Here is a 20,056-nt window from a genome sequence, read left to right as displayed (position 1 = left end):
TCTCTATTTCAACCAATTTCATGCATTAAAATGACTCTAAACACACTTATATTAGTTCCAAAAGTAATAATTCACATGCAATAGTCATTTTCTGTCAAAAAATTAAATAATAAAAAATTACCATTTTTGACCATCTGGAGAAATTTAGACTGGTCACGGGTCATCGTTTTTCATCAGAAAATAGTTTTTTGGGACTGTAGAAAAATTGATTCAAAATGTCATTTGGATTGTGCCTCATGTTGAATAACTACTTTTTAAAGCCTCAATGTGACCAAAATTGGAATTTTTACAGACATTTTCTCCTACTCAGAAACTTCTATTTCCACCAATTTCAGGGATTAAAATGACTCTAAACACACTTATTTTTGTTCTCAAAGTGATATTTCACATGCAAAAGTCAGTTTGAGTCAAAAAATTAAAAATTAAAAAATTACCATTTTTGACCATCTGGAGAAAGTTCGACATCTTTATAACTACTTTTTAAAGCCTCAATGTGACCAAAATTGCCATTTTTACAGACTTTTTCTCCTTCTCAGAAGCTTCTATTTTGACCAATTTCAGGCATTAAAATGACTCTAAACACACTTATATTCGTTCCAAAAGTGATAATTCACATGCAATAGTCATTTACTGTCAAAAAATTAAATATTAAAAAATTACCATTTTTGACCATCTGGAGAAAGTTCGACAGGTCGGGTCATCGTTTTTCATCAGAAAATTGATTTTTTGGACTGTAGAAAAATTGATTCAAAATGTCATTTGGATTGTGCCTCATGTTGAATAACTACTTTTTAAAGCCTCAATGTGACCAAAATTGGCATTTTTTGCAGACTTTTTCTACTACTCAGAAGTCTCTATTTCAACCAATTTCATGCATTAAAATGACTCTAAACACACTTATATTAGTTCCAAAAGTAATATTTCACATGCAATAGTCATTTTCTGTCAAAAAATTAAATAATAACAAATTACCATTTTTGACCATCTGGAGAAAGTTAGACTGGTCACGGGTCATCGTTTTTCATCAGAAAATAGTTTTTTGGGACTGTAGAAAAATTGATTCAAAATGTCATTTTGATTGTGCCTCATGTTGAATAACTACTTTTTAAAGCCTCAATGTGACCAAAATTGGAATTTTTACAGACATTTTCTCCTACTCAGAAACTTCTATTTCCACCAATTTCAGGGATTAAAATGACTCTAAACACACTTATTTTTGTTCTCAAAGTGAAATTTCACATGCAAAAGTGATTTTGAGTCAAAAAATTAAAAATTAAAAAATTACCATTTTTGACCATCTGGAGAAAGTTCGACATCTTTATAACTCCTTTTTAAAGCCTCAATGTGACCAAAATTGGCATTTTTATAGACATTTTCTCCTACTCAGAAACTTCTATTTCCACCAATTTCAGGGATTAAAATGACTCTAAACACACTTATTTTTGTTCCAAAAGTGATATTTCACATGCAAAAGTCATTTTGAGTCAAAAAATTAAAAATTAAAAAATTACCATTTTTGACCATCTGGAGAAAGTTCGACATCTTTATAACTACTTTTTAAAGCCTCAATGGGGCATATGCATCAACATTAGCATTTGCGATTCCTTATTAGCGAAAAATAAGGAATCGCTAATAAGGAATAGCAAAAGGCTATGCATGTAGGAATCGCTATTCAAATAGCGATTCCTTAACATTCCTTATTACCGAATCGGTAATACCGAATCGGTAATAAGGAATACCTACCCATTCATTCCTATGGGCTTGGAGGCCCATAGGAATGAATGTAAAGCCATTCTGTATTAGCGATTCGGTATTACCGAATCACTAATAGCTGGAGCACTTTCAAGGGTGCCAGGGTGTCAAAAGGACACCCTGTTGCACCCCTGAAAATGATATGTGCACATATGTTGCACACACACATGCTCTAAGGGCATGTGTGTGCGCAACATGACACTTTGAAAAATGTACAAAAGTGCATTTTTCAAAGTTTTTGCAAATTACCATGCAGTTCATCTTCATGGTAATTTGCTCCCCTTATTAGCGAAATCGCTAATTTTTTAACTTTGATGCATTGCATTTAAGGAATCTCACTTTGGGATTCCTTAAATGCAAGAGCTATTTAAGGAATCGGTATTTAAGGAATCCCTATTTAAAGAATCGCTATTTAAGGATTCCTTAAATACCGATTTCTGCTTTTGGGTTGATGCATTGGGATTGGGTATTTTTTACTTAATACCGGGAGCTAATAAGGAATCGGTATTTTACCGACTGGATTTTGGCTTGATGCATAAGGGTGAATGTGACCAAAATTGCCATTTTTACAGACTTTTTCTCCTTCTCAGAAGCTTCTATTTTGACCAATTTCAGGCATTAAAATGACTCTAAACACACTTATATTAGTTCCAAAAGTGATAATTCACATGCAATAGTCATTTACTGTCAAAAAATTAAATATTAAAAAATTACCATTTTTGACCATCTGGAGAAAGTTCGACAGGTCACGGGTCATCGTTTTTCATCAGAAAATTGATTTTTTGGACTGTAGAAAAATTGATTCAAAATGTCATTTGGATTGTGCCTCATGTTGAATAACTACTTTTTAAAGCCTCAATGTGACCAAAATTGCCATTTTTACAGACTTTTTCTCCTTCTCAGAAGCTTCTATTTTGACCAATTTCAGGCATTAAAATGACTCTAAACACACTTATATTAGTTCCAAAAGTGATAATTCACATGCAATAGTCATTTACTGTCAAAAAATTAAAAATTAAAAAATTACCATTTTTGACCATCTGGAGAAAGTTCGACATCTTTATAACTCCTTTTTAAAGCCTCAATGTGACCAAAATTGGCATTTTTATAGACATTTTCTCCTACTCAGAAACTTCTATTTCCACCAATTTCAGGGATTAAAATGACTCTAAACACACTTATTTTTGTTCCAAAAGTGATATTTCACATGCAAAAGTCATTTTGAGTCAAAAAATTAAAAATTAAAAAATTACCATTTTTGACCATCTGGAGAAAGTTCGACATCTTTATAACTACTTTTTAAAGCCTCAATGGGGCATATGCATCAACATTAGCATTTGCGATTCCTTATTAGCGAAAAATAAGGAATCGCTAATAAGGAATAGCAAAAGGCTATGCATGTAGGAATCGCTATTCAAATAGCGATTCCTTAACATTCCTTATTACCGAATCGGTAATACCGAATCGGTAATAAGGAATACCTACCCATTCATTCCTATGGGCTTGGAGGCCCATAGGAATGAATGTAAAGCCATTCTGTATTAGCGATTCGGTATTACCGAATCACTAATAGCTGGAGCACTTTCAAGGGTGCCAGGGTGTCAAAAGGACACCCTGTTGCACCCCTGAAAATGATATGTGCACATATGTTGCACACACACATGCTCTAAGGGCATGTGTGTGCGCAACATGACACTTTGAAAAATGTACAAAAGTGCATTTTTCAAAGTTTTTGCAAATTACCATGCAGTTCATCTTCATGGTAATTTGCTCCCCTTATTAGCGAAATCGCTAATTTTTTAACTTTGATGCATTGCATTTAAGGAATCTCACTTTGGGATTCCTTAAATGCAAGAGCTATTTAAGGAATCGGTATTTAAGGAATCCCTATTTAAAGAATCGCTATTTAAGGATTCCTTAAATACCGATTTCTGCTTTTGGGTTGATGCATTGGGATTGGGTATTTTTTACTTAATACCGGGAGCTAATAAGGAATCGGTATTTTACCGACTGGATTTTGGCTTGATGCATAAGGGTGAATGTGACCAAAATTGCCATTTTTACAGACTTTTTCTCCTTCTCAGAAGCTTCTATTTTGACCAATTTCAGGCATTAAAATGACTCTAAACACACTTATATTAGTTCCAAAAGTGATAATTCACATGCAATAGTCATTTACTGTCAAATAATTAAATATTAAAAAATTACCATTTTTGACCATCTGGAGAAAGTTCGACAGGTCACGGGTCATCGTTTTTCATCAGAAAATTGATTTTTTGGACTGTAGAAAAATTGATTCAAAATGTCATTTGGATTGTGCCTCATGTTGAATAACTACTTTTTAAAGCCTCAATGTGACCAAAATTGCCATTTTTACAGACTTTTTCTCCTTCTCAGAAGCTTCTATTTTGACCAATTTCAGGCATTAAAATGACTCTAAACACACTTATATTAGTTCCAAAAGTGATAATTCACATGCAATAGTCATTTACTGTCAAAAAATTAAATATTAAAAAATTACCATTTTTGACTATCTGGAGAAAGTTCGACAGGTCACGGGTCATCGTTTTTCATCAGAAAATTGATTTTTTGGACTGTAGAAAATTTTTTCAAAATGTCATTTGGATTGTGCCTCATGTCGAATAACTACTTTTTAAAGCCTCAATGTGACCAAAATTGGAATTTTTACAGACATTTTCTCCTACTCAGAAACTTCTATTTCGACCAATTTCAGGGATTAAAATGACTCTAAACACACTTATTTGTGTTCCAAAAGTGATATTTCACATGTAAAAGTCATTTTCTGTCAAAAAATTAAATAATAAAAAATTACCATTTTTGACCATCTGGAGAAAGTTAGACTGGTCACGGGTCATCGTTTTTCATCAGAAAATAGATTTTTTGGACTGTAGAAAAATTGATTCAAAATGTCATTTGGATTGTGCCTCATGTTGAATAACTACTTTTTAAAGCCTCAATGTGACCAAAATTGCCATTTTTACAGACTTTTTCTCCTTCTCAGAAGCTTCTATTTTGACCAATTTCAGGCATTAAAATGACTCTAAACACACTTATATTAGTTCCAAAAGTGATAATTCACATGCAATAGTCATTTACTATCAAAAAATTAAATATTAAAAAATTACCATTTTTGACCATCTGGAGAAAGTTCGACAGGTCGGGTCATCGTTTTTCATCAGAAAATTGATTTTTTGGACTGTAGAAAAATTGATTCAAAATGTCATTTGGATTGTGCCTCATGTTGAATAACTACTTTTTAAAGCCTCAATGTGACCAAAATTGGCATTTTTTGCAGACTTTTTCTACTACTCAGAAGTCTCTATTTCAACCAATTTCATGCATTAAAATGACTCTAAACACACTTATATTAGTTCCAAAAGTAATAATTCACATGCAATAGTCATTTTCTGTCAAAAAATTAAATAATAAAAAATTACCATTTTTGACCATCTGGAGAAAGTTAGACTGGTCACGGGTCATCGTTTTTCATCAGAAAATATTTTTTTGGGACTGTAGAAAAATTGATTCAAAATGTCATTTGGATTGTGCCTCATGTTGAATAACTACTTTTTAAAGCCTCAATGTGACCAAAATTGGAATTTTTACAGACATTTTCTCCTACTCATAAACTTCTATTTCCACCAATTTCAGGGATTAAAATGACTCTAAACACTTATTTTTGTTCTGAAAGTGATATTTCACATGCAAAAGTCATTTTGAGTCAAAAAATTAAAAATTAAAAAATTACCATTTTTGACCATCTGGAGAAAGTTCGACATCTTTATAACTACTTTTTAAAGCCTCAATGTGACCAAAATTGCCATTTTTACAGACTTTTTCTCCTTCTCAGAAGCTTCTATTTTGACTAATTTCAGGCATTAAAATGACTCTAAACACACTTATATTCGTTCCAAAAGTGATAATTCACATGCAATAGTCATTTACTGTCAAAAAATTAAATATTAAAAAATTACCATTTTTGACCATCTGGAGAAAGTTCGACAGGTCACGGGTCATCGTTTTTCATCAGAAAATTGATTTTTTGGACTGTAGAAAAATTGATTCAAAATGTCATTTGGACTGTGCCTCATGTTGAATAACTACTTTTTAAAGCCTCAATGTGACCAAAATTGCCATTTTTACAGACTTTTTCTCCTTCTCAGCTCAGAAGCTTCTATTTTGACCAATTTCAGGCATTACAATGACTCTAAACACACTTATATTAGTTCCAAAAGTGATAATTCACATGCAATAGTCATTTACTGTCAAAAAATTAAATATTAAAAAATTACCATTTTTGACCATCTGGAGAAAGTCCGACAGGTCACGGGTCATCGTTTTTCATCAGAAAATTGATTTTTTGGATTGTAGAAAAATTGATTCAAAATGTCATTTGGATTGTGCCTCATGTTGAATAACTACTGTTTTAAGCCTCAATGTGACCAAAATTGGCATTTTTACAGACTTTTTCTCCTACTCAGAAGCTTCTATTTTGACCAATTTCCGGCATTAAAATGACTCTAAACACACATATATTAGTTCTAAAATTGATATTTCACATGCAAAAGTCATTTACAGTCAAAAAATTAAATATTAAAAAATTACAATTTTTGACCATCTGGAGAAAGTTCGACAGGTCACGGGTCATCGTTTTTCATCAGAAAATTGATTTTTTGGACTGTAGAAAAATTGATTCAAAATGTCATTTGGATTGTGCCTCATGTTGAATAACTACTTTTTAAAGCCTCAATGTGACCAAAATTGGCATTTTTACAGACATTTTCTCCTACTCAGAAACTTCTATTTCGACCAATTTCAGGGATGAAAATGACTCTAAACACACTTATTTTTGTTCCAAAAGTGATATTTCACATGCAAAAGTCATTTTGAGTCAAAAAATTAAATATTAAAAATTTACCATCTTTGACCATCTGGAGAAAGTTCGACAGGTCACGGGTCATCGTTTTCATTAGAAAATTGATTTTTTTGGACTGTAGAAAAATTGATTCAAAATGTCATTTGGGTTGTGCCTCATGTTGAATAACTACTTATTGAAGCCTCAATGTGACCAAAAGTGGCATTTTTACAGACATTTTCTCCTACTCAGAAACTTCTATTTCAACCAATTTCAAGCATTAAAATGGCTCTAAACACACTTATTATTTTTCCAAAAGTGATATTTCACATGCAAAAGTCATTTTGAGTCAAAAAATTAAATATTAAAAAATTACCATTTTTTACGATCTGAAGAAAGTTCGACAGGTCACGGATCATCGTTTTTCATCAGAAAATTGATTTTTTGGACTGTAGAAAAATTGATTCAAAATGTCATTTGGATTGTGCCTCATGTTGAATAACTACTGTTTTAAGCCTCAATGTGACCAAAATTGGCATTTTTACAGACTTTTTCTCCTACTCAGAAGCTTCTATTTTGACCAATTTCCGGCATTAAAATTACTCTAAACACACTTATATTAGTTCTAAAATTGATATTTCACATGCAAAATCATTTACAGTCAAAAAATTAAATATTAAAAAATTACAATTTTTGACCATCTGGAGAAAGTTCGACAGGTCACGGGTCATCGTTTTTCATCAGAAAATTGATTTTTTGGACTGTAGAAAAATTGATTCAAAATGTCATTTGGATTGTGCCTCATGTTGAATAACTACTTTTTAAAGCCTCAATGTGACCAAAATTGGCATTTTTACAGACATTTTCTCCTACTCAGAAACTTCTATTTCGACCAATTTCAGGGATGAAAATGACTCTAAACACACTTATTTTTGTTCCAAAAGTGATATTTCACATGTAAAAGTCATTTTGAGTCAAAAAATTAAATAATAAAAAATTACCATTTTTGACCATCTGGAGAAAGTTTGACATCTTTATAACTACTTTTTAAAGCCTCAATGTGACCAAAATTGCCATTTTTACAGACTTTTTCTCCTTCTCAGAAGCTTCTATTTTGACCAATTTCAGGCATTAAAATGACTCTAAACACACTTATATTAGTTCCAAAAGTGATAATTCACATGCAATAGTCATTTACTGTCAAAAAATTAAATATTAAAAAATTACCATTTTTGACCATCTGGAGAAAGTTCGACAGGTCGGGTCATCGTTTTTCATCAGAAAATTGATTTTTTGGACTGTAGAAAAATTGATTCAAAATGTCATTTGGATTGTGCCTCATGTTGAATAACTACTTTTTAAAGCCTCAATGTGACCAAAATTGGCATTTTTTGCAGACTTTTTCTACTACTCAGAAGCCTCTATTTCAACCAATTTCAGGCATTAAAATGACTCTAAACACACGTATATTAGTTCCAAAAGTAATAATTCACATGCAATAGTCATTTTCTGTCAAAAAATTAAAATATTAAAAAATTACCATTTTTGACCATCTGGAGAATGTTCGACAGGTCACGGGTCATCGTTTTTCATCAAAAAATTGATTTTTTGGACTGTAGAAAAATTGATTCAAAATGTCATTTGGATTGTGCCTCATGTTGAATAACTACTTTTTAAAGCCTCAATGTGACCAAAATTGCCATTTTTACAGACTTTTTCTCCTTCTCAGAAGCTTCTATTTTGACAAATTTCAGGCATTAAAATGACTCTAAACACACTTATATTAGTACCAAAAGTGATAATTCACATGCAATAGTCATTTACTGTCAAAAAATTAAATATTAAAAAATTACCATTTTTGACCATCTGGAGAAAGTCCGACAGGTCACGGGTCATCGTTTTTCATCAGAAAATTGATTTTTTGGATTGTAGAAAAATTGATTCAAAATGTCATTTGGATTGTGCCTCATGTTGAATAACTACCGTTTTAAGCCTCAATGTGACCAAAATTGGCATTTTTACAGACTTTTTCTCCTACTCAGAAGCTTCTATTTTGACCAATTTCAGGCATTAAAATGACTCTAAACACACTTATATTAGTTCTAAAATTGATATTTCACATGCAAAAGTCATTTACAGTCAAAAAATTAAATATTAAAAAATTACAATTTTTGACCATCTGGAGAAAGTTCGACAGGTCACGGGTCATCGTTTTTCATCAGAAAATTGATTTTTTGGACTGTAGAAAAATTGATTCAAAATGTCATTTGGATTGTGCCTCATGTTGAATAACTACTTTTTAAAGCCTCAATGTGACCAAAATTGGCATTTTTACAGACATTTTCTCCTACTCAGAAACTTCAATTTCCACCAATTTCAGGGATTAAAATGACTCTAAACACACTTATTTTTGTTCCAAAAGTGATATTTCACATGCAAAAGTCATTTTGAGTCGAAAAATTAAAAATTAAAAAATTACCATTTTTGACCATCTGGAGAAAGTTCGACATCTTTATAACTACTTTTTAAAGCCTCAATGTGACCAAAATTGCCATTTTTACAGACTTTTTCTCCTTCTCAGAAGCTTCTATTTTGACCAATTTCAGGCATTAAAATGACTCTAAACACACTTATATTAGTTCCAAAAGTGATAATTCACATGCAATAGTCATTTACTGTCAAAAAAATTAAATATTAAAAAATTACCATTTTTGACCATCTGGAGAAAGTTCGACAGGTCACGGGTCATCGTTTTTCATCAGAAAATTTATTTTTTGGACTGTAGAAAAATTGATTCAAAATGTCATTTGGATTGTGCCTCATGTTGAATAACTACTGTTTTAAGCCTCAATGTGACCAAAATTGGCATTTTTACAGACTTTTTCTCCTACTCAGAAGCTTCTATTTTGACCAATTTCAGGCATTAAAATGACTCTAAACACACTTATATTAGTTCTAAAATTGATATTTCACATGCAAAAGTCATTTACAGTCAAAAAATGAAATATTAAAAAATTACAATTTTTGACCATCTGGAGAAAGTTCGACAGGTCACGGGTCATCGTTTTTCATCAGAAAATTGATTTTTTGGACTGTAGAAAAATTGATTCAAAATGTCATTTGGATTGTGCCTCATGTTGAATAACTACTTTTTAAAGCCTCAATGTGACCAAAATTGGCATTTTTACAGACATTTTCTCCTACTCAGAAACTTCAATTTCCACCAATTTCAGGGATTAAAATGACTCTAAACACACTTATTTTTGTTCCAAAAGTGATATTTCACATGCAAAAGTCATTTTGAGTCGAAAAATTAAAAATTAAAAAATTACCATTTTTGACCATCTGGAGAAAGTTCGACATCTTTATAACTACTTTTTAAAGCCTCAATGTGACCAAAATTGCCATTTTTACAGACTTTTTCTCCTTCTCAGAAGCTTCTATTTTGACCAATTTCAGGCATTAAAATGACTCTAAACACACTTATATTAGTTCCAAAAGTGATAATTCACATGCAATAGTCATTTACTGTCAAAAAAATTAAATATTAAAAAATTACCATTTTTGACCATCTGGAGAAAGTTCGACAGGTCACGCACGGGTCATCGTTTTTCATCAGAAAATTTATTTTTTGGACTGTAGAAAAATTGATTCAAAATGTCATTTGGATTGTGCCTCATGTTGAATAACTACTTTTTAAAGCCTCAATGTGACCAAAATTGCCATTTTTACAGACTTTTTCTCCTTCTCAGAAGCTTCTATTTTGACCAATTTCAGGCATTAAAATGACTCTAAACACACTTATATTAGTTTTAAAAGTGATAATTCACATGCAATAGTCATTTACTGTCAAAAAATTAAATATTAAAAAATTACCATTTTTGACTATCTGGAGAAAGTTCGACAGGTCACGGGTCATCGTTTTTCATCAGAAAATTGATTTTTTGGACTGTAGAAAAATTGATTCAAAATGTCATTTGGATTGTGCCTCATGTTGAATAACTACTTTTTAAAGCCTCAATGTGACCAAAATTGCCATTTTTACAGACTTTTTCTCCTTCTCAGAAGCTTCTATTTTGACCAATTTCAGGCATTAAAATGACTCTAAACACACTTATATTAGTTCCAAAAGTGATAATTCACATGCAATAGTCATTTACTGTCAAAAAATTAAATATAAAAAAATTACCATTTTTGACCATCTGGAGAAAGTCCGACAGGTCACGGGTCATCGTTTTTCATCAGAAAATTGATTTTTTGGATTGTAGAAAAATTGATTCAAAATGTCATTTGGATTGTGCCTCATGTTGAATAAGTACTTTTTAAAGCCTCAATGTGACCAAAATTGGCATTTTTTGCAGACTTTTTCTACTACTCAGAAGCCTCTATTTCAACCAATTTCAGGCACTAAAATGACTCTAAACACACTTATTTCAGTTCCAAAAGTGATAATTCAAAAGCAATAGTCATTTACAGTCAAGAAATTAAATATTATAAAATTACCATTTTTGACGATCTGAAGAAAGTTCGACAGGTCACGGGTCATTGTTTTTCATCAGAAAATTGATTTTTTGGACTGTAGAAAAATTGATTCAAAATGTCATTTGGATTGTGCCTCATGTTGAATAACTACTTTTTAAAGCCTCAATGTTACCAAAATTGCCATTTTTACGGACTTTTTTTCCTTCTCAGAAACTTCTATTTTGACCAATTTCAGGCATTAAAATGACTCTAAACACACTTATATTAGTACCAAAAGTGATAATTCACATGCAATAGTCATTTACTGTCAAAAAATTAAATATTAAAAAATTACCATTTTTGACTATCTGGAGAAAGTTCGACAGGTCACGGGTCATCGTTTTTCATCAGAAAATTGATTTTTTGGACTGTAGAAAAATTGATTCAAAATGTCATTTGGATTGTGCCTCATGTTGAATAACTACTTTTTAAAGCCTCAATGTGACCAAAATTGCCATTTTTACAGACTTTTTCTCCTTCTCAGAAGCTTCTATTTTGACCAATTTCAGGCATTAAAATGACTCTAAACACAATTATATTAGTTCCAAAAGTGATAATTCACATGCAATAGTCATTTACTGTCAAAAAATTAAATATTAAAAAATTACCATTTTTGACTATCTGGAGAAAGTTCGACAGGTCACGGGTCATCGTTTTTCATCAGAAAATTGATTTTTTGGACTGTAGAAAAATTGATTCAAAATGTCATTTGGATTGTGCCTCATGTTGAATAACTACTTTTTAAAGCCTCAATGTGACCAAAATTGGCATTTTTACAGACATTTTCTCCTACTCAGAAACTTCTATTTCGACCAATTTCAGGGATTAAAATGACTCTAAACACACTTATTTTTGTTCCAAAAGTGATATTTCACATGCAAAAGTCATTTTGAGTCAAAAAATTAAATATTAAAAATGTACCATCTTTGACCATCTGGAGAAAGTTCGACAGGTCACGGGTCATCGTTTTCATCAGAAAATTGATTTTTTGGACTGTAGAAAAATTGATTCAAAATGTCATTTGGGTTGTGCCTCATGTTGAATAACTACTTATTGAAGCCTCAATGTGACCAAAATTGGTATTTTTACAGACATTTTCTCCTACTCAGAAACTTCTATTTCGACCAATTTCAGGCATTAAAATGGCTCTAAACACACTTATTATTGTTCCAAAAGTGATATTTCACATGCAAAAGTCATTTTGAGTCAACAAATTAAATTAAATATTAAAAAATTACCATTTTTGACGATCTGAAGAAAGTTCGACAGGTCACGGGTCATCGTTTTTCATCAGAAAATTGATTTTTTGGACTGTAGAAAAATTGATTCAAAATGTCATTTGGATTGTGCCTCATGTTGAATAAGTACTTTTTAAAGCCTCAATGTGACCAAAATTGGCATTTTTTGCAGACTTTTTCTACTACTCAGAAGCCTCTATTTCAACCAATTTCAGGCACTAAAATGACTCTAAACACACTTATTTCAGTTCCAAAAGTGATAATTCACAAGCAATAGTCATTTACAGTCAAGAAATTAAATATTAAAAAATTACCATTTTTGACGATCTGAAGAAAGTTCGACAGGTCACGGGTCATTGTTTTTCATCAGAAAATTGATTTTTTGGACTGTAGAAAAATTGATTCAAAATGTCATTTGGATTGTGCCTCATGTTGAATAACTACTGTTTTAAGCCTCAATGTGACCAAAATTGGCATTTTTACAGACTTTTTCTCCTACTCAGAAGCTTCTATTTTGACCAATTTCAGGCATTAAAATGACTCTAAACACACTTATATTAGTTCTAAAATTGATATTTCAAATGCAAAAGTCATTTACAGTCAAAAAATTAAATATTAAAAAATTACAATTTTTGACCATCTGGAGAAAGTTCGACAGGTCACGGGTCATCGTTTTTCATCAGAAAATTGATTTTTTGGACTGTAGAAAAATTGATTCAAAATGTCATTTGGATTGTGCCTCATGTTGAATAACTACTTTTTAAAGCCTCAATGTGACCAAAATTGGCATTTTTACAGACATTTTCTCCTACTCAGAAACTTCTATTTCCACCAATTTCAGGGATTAAAATGACTCTAAACACACTTATTGTTGTTCCAAAAGTGATATTTCACATGCAAAAGTCATTTTGAGTCAAAAAATTAAAAATTAAAAAATTACCATTTTTGACCATCTGGAGAAAGTTCGACATCTTTATAACTACTTTTTAAAGCCTCAATGTGACCAAAATTGCCATTTTTACAGACTTTTTCTCCTTCTCAGAAGCTTCTATTTTGACCAATTTCAGGCATTAAAATGAGTCTAAACACACTTATATTAGTTCCAAAAGTGATAATTCACATGCAATAGTCATTTACTGTCAAAAAATTAAATATTAAAAAATTACCATTTTTGACCATCTGGAGAAAGTTCGACAGGTCACGGGTCATCGTTTTTCATCAGAAAATTGATTTTTTGGACTGTAGAAAAATTGATTCAAAATGTCATTTGGATTGTGCCTCATGTTGAATAACTACTTTTTAAAGCCTCAATGTGACCAAAATTGCCATTTTTACAGACTTTTTCTCCTTCTCAGAAGCTTCTATTTTGACCAATTTCAGGCATTAAAATGACTCTAAACACACTTATATTAGTTCCAAAAGTGATAATTCACATGCAATAGTCATTTACTGTCAAAAAATTAAATATTAAAAAATTACCATTTTTGACCATCTGGAGAAAGTCCGACAGGTCACGGGTCATCGTTTTTCATCAGTAAATTGATTTTTTGGATTGTAGAAAAATTGATTCAAAATGTCATTTGGATTGTGCCTCATGTTGAATAACTACTTTTTAAAGCCTCAATGTGACCAAAATTGCCATTTTTACAGACTTTTTCTCCTTCTCAGAAGCTTCTATTTTGACCAATTTCAGGCATTAAAATGACTCTAAACACACTTATATTAGTTCCAAAAGTGATAATTCACATGCAATAGTCATTTACTGTCAAAAAATTAAATATTAAAAAATTACCATTTTTGACCATCTGGAGAAAGTCCGACAGGTCACGGGTCATCGTTTTTCATCAGTAAATTGATTTTTTGGATTGTAGAAAAATTGATTCAAAATGTCATTTGGATTGTGCCTCATGTTGAATAACTACTGTTTTAAGCCTCAATGTGACCAAAATTGGCATTTTTACAGAATTTTTCTCCTACTCAGAAGCTTCTATTTTGACCAATTTCAGGCATTAAAATGACTCTAAACACACTTATATTAGTTCTAAAATTGATATTTCAAATGCAAAAGTCATTTACAGTCAAAAAATTAAATATTAAAAAATTAAAATTTTTGACCATCTGGAGAAAGTTCGACAGGTCACGGGTCATCGTTTTTCATCAGAAAATTGATTTTTTGGACTGTAGAAAAATTGATTCAAAATGTCATTTGGATTGTGCCTCATGTTGAATAACTACTTTTTAAAGCCTCAATGTGACCAAAATTGGCATTTTTACAGACATTTTCTCCTACTCAGAAACTTCTATTTCCACCAATTTCAGGGATTAAAATGACTCTAAACACACTTATTTTTGTTCCAAAAGTGATATTTCACATGCAAAAGTCATTTTGAGTCAAAAAATTAAAAATTAAAAAATTACCATTTTTGACCATCTGGAGAAAGTTCGACATCTTTATAACTACTTTTTAAAGCCTCAATGTGACCAAAAGTGCCATTTTTACAGACTTTTTCTCCTTCTCAGAAGCTTCTATTTTGACCAATTTCAGGCATTAAAATGACTCTAAACACACTTATATTAGTTCCAAAAGTGATAATTCACATGCAATAGTCATTTACTGTCAAAAAATTAAATATTAAAAAATTACCATTTTTGACCATCTGGAGAAAGTTCGACAGGTCACGGGTCATCGTTTTTCATCAGAAAATTGATTTTTTGGACTGTAGAAAAATTGATTCAAAATGTCATTTGGATTGTGCCTCATGATGAATAACTACTTTTTAAAGCCTCAATGTGACCAAAATTGCCATTTTTACAGACTTTTTCTCCTTCTCAGAAGCTTCTATTTTGACCAATTTCAGGCATTAAAATGACTCTAAACACACTTATTTTAGTTCCAAAAGTGATAATTCACATGCAATAGTCATCTACAGTAAAAAAAATATATATTAAAAAATTTCCATTTTTGACCATCTGGAGAAAGTTTGACAGGTCACGGGTCATTGTTTTTCATCAGAAAATTGATTTTTTGGACTGTAGAAAAATTGATTCAAAATGTCATTTGGATTGTGCCTCATGTTGAATAACTACTTTTTAAAGCCTCAATGTGACCAACATTGGCATTTTTTGCAGACTTTTTCTACTACTCAGAAGCCTCTATTTCAACTAATTTCAGGCATTAAAATGAATCTAAACACACTTATATTAGTTCCAAAAGTGATAATTCACATGCAATAGTCATTTACTGTCAAAAAATTAAAAAATAAAAAATTACCATTTTTGACCATCTGGAGAAAGTTCGACAGGTGACGGGTCATCAATTTCATCGGAAAATTGATTTTTTGGACTGTAGAAAAATTGATTCAAAATGTCATTTGGATTGTGCCTCATGTTGAATAACTACTTTTTAAAGCCTCAATGTGACCAAAATTGCCATTTTTACAGACTTTTTCTCCTTCTCAGAAGCTTCTATTTTGACCAATTTCAGGCATTAAAATGACTCTAAACACACTTATATTAGTTTCAAAAGTGATAATTCACATGCAATAGTCATTTACTGTCAAAAAATTAAATATTAAAAAATTACCATTTTTGACTATCTGGAGAAAGTTCGACAGGTCACGGGTCATCGTTTTTCATCAGAAAATTGATTTTTTGGACTGTAGAAAAATTGATTCAAAATGTCATTTGGATTGTGCCTCATGTTGAATAACTACTTTTTAAAGCCTCAATGTGACCAAAATTGCCATTTTTACAGACTTTTTCTCCTTCTCAGAAGCTTCTATTTTGACCAATTTCAGGCATTAAAATGACTCTAAACACACTTATATTAGTTCCAAAAGTGATAATTCACATGCAATAGTCATTTACTGTCAAAAAATTAAATATAAAAAAATTACCATTTTTGACCATCTGGAGAAAGTCCGACAGGTCACGGGTCATCGTTTTTCATCAGAAAATTGATTTTTTGGATTGTAGAAAAATTGATTCAAAATGTCATTTGGATTGTGCCTCATGTTGAATAACTACTGTTTTAAGCCTCAATGTGACCAAAATTGGCATTTTTACAGACTTTTTCTCCTACTCAGAAGCTTCTATTTTGACCAATTTCAGGCATTAAAATGACTCTAAACACACTTATATTAGTTCTAAAATTGATATTTCAAATGCAAAAGTCATTTACAGTCAAAAAATTAAATATTAAAAAATTACAATTTTTGACCATCTGGAGAAAGTTCGACAGGTCACGGGTCATCGTTTTTCATCAGAAAATTGATTTTTTGGACTGTAGAAAAATTGATTCAAAATGTCATTTGGATTGTGCCTCATGTTGAATAACTACTTTTTAAAGCCTCAATGTGACCAAAATTGGCATTTTTACAGACATTTTCTCCTACTCAGAAACTTCTATTTCCACCAATTTCAGGGATTAAAATGACTCTAAACACACTTATTTTTGTTCCAAAAGTGATATTTCACATGCAAAAGTCATTTTGAGTCAAAAAATTAAAAATTAAAAAATTACCATTTTTGACCATCTGGAGAAAGTTCGACATCTTTATAACTACTTTTTAAAGCCTCAATGTGACCAAAATTGCCATTTTTACAGACTTTTTCTCCTTCTCAGAAGCTTCTATTTTGACCAATTTCAGGCATTAAAATGACTCTAAACACACTTATATTAGTTCCAAAAGTGATAATTCACATGCAATAGTCATTTACTGTCAAAAAATTAAATATTAAAAAATTACCATTTTTGACCATCTGGAGAAAGTTCGACAGGTCACGGGTCATCGTTTTTCATCAAAAAATTGATTTTTTGGACTGTAGAAAAATTGATTCAAAATGTCATTTGGATTGTGCCTCATGTTGAATAACTACTTTTTAAAGCCTCAATGTGACCAAAATTGCCATTTTTACAGACTTTTTCTCCTTCTCAGAAGCTTCTATTTTGACCAATTTCAGGCATTAAAATGACTCTAAACACACTTATATTAGTTCCAAAAGTGATAAATCACATGCAATAGTCATTTACTGTCAAAAAATTAAATATTAAAAAATTACCATTTTTGACCATCTGGAGAAAGTCCGACAGGTCACGGGTCATCGTTTTTCATCAGTAAATTGATTTTTTGGATTGTAGAAAAATTGATTCAAAATGTCATTTGGATTGTGCCTCATGTTGAATAACTACTGTTTTAAGCCTCAATGTGACCAAAATTGGCATTTTTACAGAATTTTTCTCCTACTCAGAAGCTTCTATTTTGACCAATTTCAGGCATTAAAATGACTCTAAACACACTTATATTAGTTCTAAAATTGATATTTCACATGCAAAAGTCATTTACAGTCAAAAAATTAAATATTAAAAAATTAAAATTTTTGACCATCTGGAGAAAGTTCGACAGGTCACGGGTCATCGTTTTTCATCAGAAAATTGATTTTTTGGACTGTAGAAAAATTGATTCAAAATGTCATTTGGATTGTGCCTCATGTTGAATAACTACTTTTTAAAGCCTCAATGTGACCAAAATTGGCATTTTTACAGACATTTTCTCCTACTCAGAAACTTCAATTTCCACCAATTTCAGGGATTAAAATGACTCTAAACACACTTATTTTTGTTCCAAAAGTGATATTTCACATGCAAAAGTCATTTTGAGTCGAAAAATTAAAAATTAAAAAATTACCATTTTTGACCATCTGGAGAAAGTTCGACATCTTTATAACTACTTTTTAAAGCCTCAATGTGACCAAAATTGCCATTTTTACAGACTTTTTCTCCTTCTCAGAAGCTTCTATTTTGACCAATTTCAGGCATTAAAATGACTCTAAACACACTTATATTAGTTCCAAAAGTGATAATTCACATGCAATAGTCATTTACTGTCAAAAAAATTAAATATTAAAAAATTACCATTTTTGACCATCTGGAGAAAGTTCGACAGGTCACGGGTCATCGTTTTTCATCAGAAAATTTATTTTTTGGACTGTAGAAAAATTGATTCAAAATGTCATTTGGATTGTGCATCATGTTGAATAACTACTTTTTAAAGCCTCAATGTGACCAACATTGCCATTTTTACAGACTTTTTCTCCTTCTCAGAAGCTTCTATTTTGACCAATTTCAGGCATTAAAATGACTCTAAACACACTTATATTAGTTCCACAAGTGATAATTCACATGCAATAGTCATTTACTGTCAAAAAATTAAATAGAAAAAAATTACCATTTTTGACCATCTGGAGAAAGTCCGACAGGTCACGGGTCATCGTTTTTCATCAGAAAATTGATTTTTTGGATTGTAGAAAAATTGATTCAAAATGTCATTTGGATTGTGCCTCATGTTGAATAACTACTGTTTTAAGCCTCAATGTGACCAAAATTGGCATTTTTACAGACTTTTTCTCCTACTCAGAAGCTTCTATTTTGACCAATTTCAGGCATTAAAATGACTCTAAACACACTTATATTAGTTCTAAAATTGATATTTCAAATGCAAAAGTCATTTACAGTCAAAAAACTTAAATATTAAAAAATTACAATTTTTGACCATCTGGAGAAAGTTCGACAGGTCACGGGTCATCGTTTTTCATCAGAAAATTGATTTTTTGGACTGTAGAAAAATTGATTCAAAATGTCATTTGGATTGTGCCTCATGTTGAATAACTACTTTTTAAAGCCTCAATGTGACCAAAATTGGCATTTTTACAGACATTTTCTCCTACTCAGAAACTTCTATTTCCACCAATTTCAGGGATTAAAATGACTCTAAACACACTTATTTTTGTTCCAAAAGTGATATTTCACATGCAAAAGTCATTTTGAGTCAAAAAATTAAAAATTAAAAAATTACCATTTTTGACCATCTGGAGAAAGTTCGACATCTTTATAACTACTTTTTAAAGCCTCAATGTGACCAAAATTGCCATTTTTACAGACTTTTTCTCCTTCTCAGAAGCTTCTATTTTGACCAATTTCAGGCATTAAAATGAGTCTAAACACACTTATATTAGTTCCAAAAGTGATAATTCACATGCAATAGTCATTTACTGTCAAAAAATTAAATATTAAAAAATTACCATTTTTGACCATCTGGAGAAAGTTCGACAGGTCACGGGTCATCGTTTTTCATCAGAAAATTGATTTTTGGACTGTAGAAAAATTGATTCAAAATGTCATTTGGATTGTGCCTCATGTTGAATAACTACTTTTTAAAGCCTCAATGTGACCAAAATTGCCATTTTTACAGACTTTTTCTCCTTCTCAGAAGCTTCTATTTTGACCAATTTCAGGCATTAAAATGACTCTAAACACACTTATATTAGTTCCAAAAGTGATAATTCACATGCAATAGTCATTTACTGTCAAAAAATTAAATATTAAAAAATTACCATTTTTGACCATCTGGAGAAAGTCCGACAGGTCACGGGTCATCGTTTTTCATCAGTAAATTGATTTTTTGGATTGTAGAAAAATTGATTCAAAATGTCATTTGGATTGTGCCTCATGTTGAATAACTACTTTTTAAAGCCTCAATGTGACCAAAATTGCCATTTTTACAGACTTTTTCTCCTTCTCAGAAGCTTCTATTTTGACCAATTTCAGGCATTAAAATGACTCTAAACACACTTATATTAGTTCCAAAAGTGATAATTCACATGCAATAGT

Source organism: Triturus cristatus, chromosome 7, assembly GCF_964204655.1.
Source record: "Triturus cristatus chromosome 7, aTriCri1.1, whole genome shotgun sequence".
Taxonomy (NCBI): domain Eukaryota; kingdom Metazoa; phylum Chordata; class Amphibia; order Caudata; family Salamandridae; genus Triturus; species Triturus cristatus.
Note: the sequence above shows the minus strand (reverse complement) of the source record.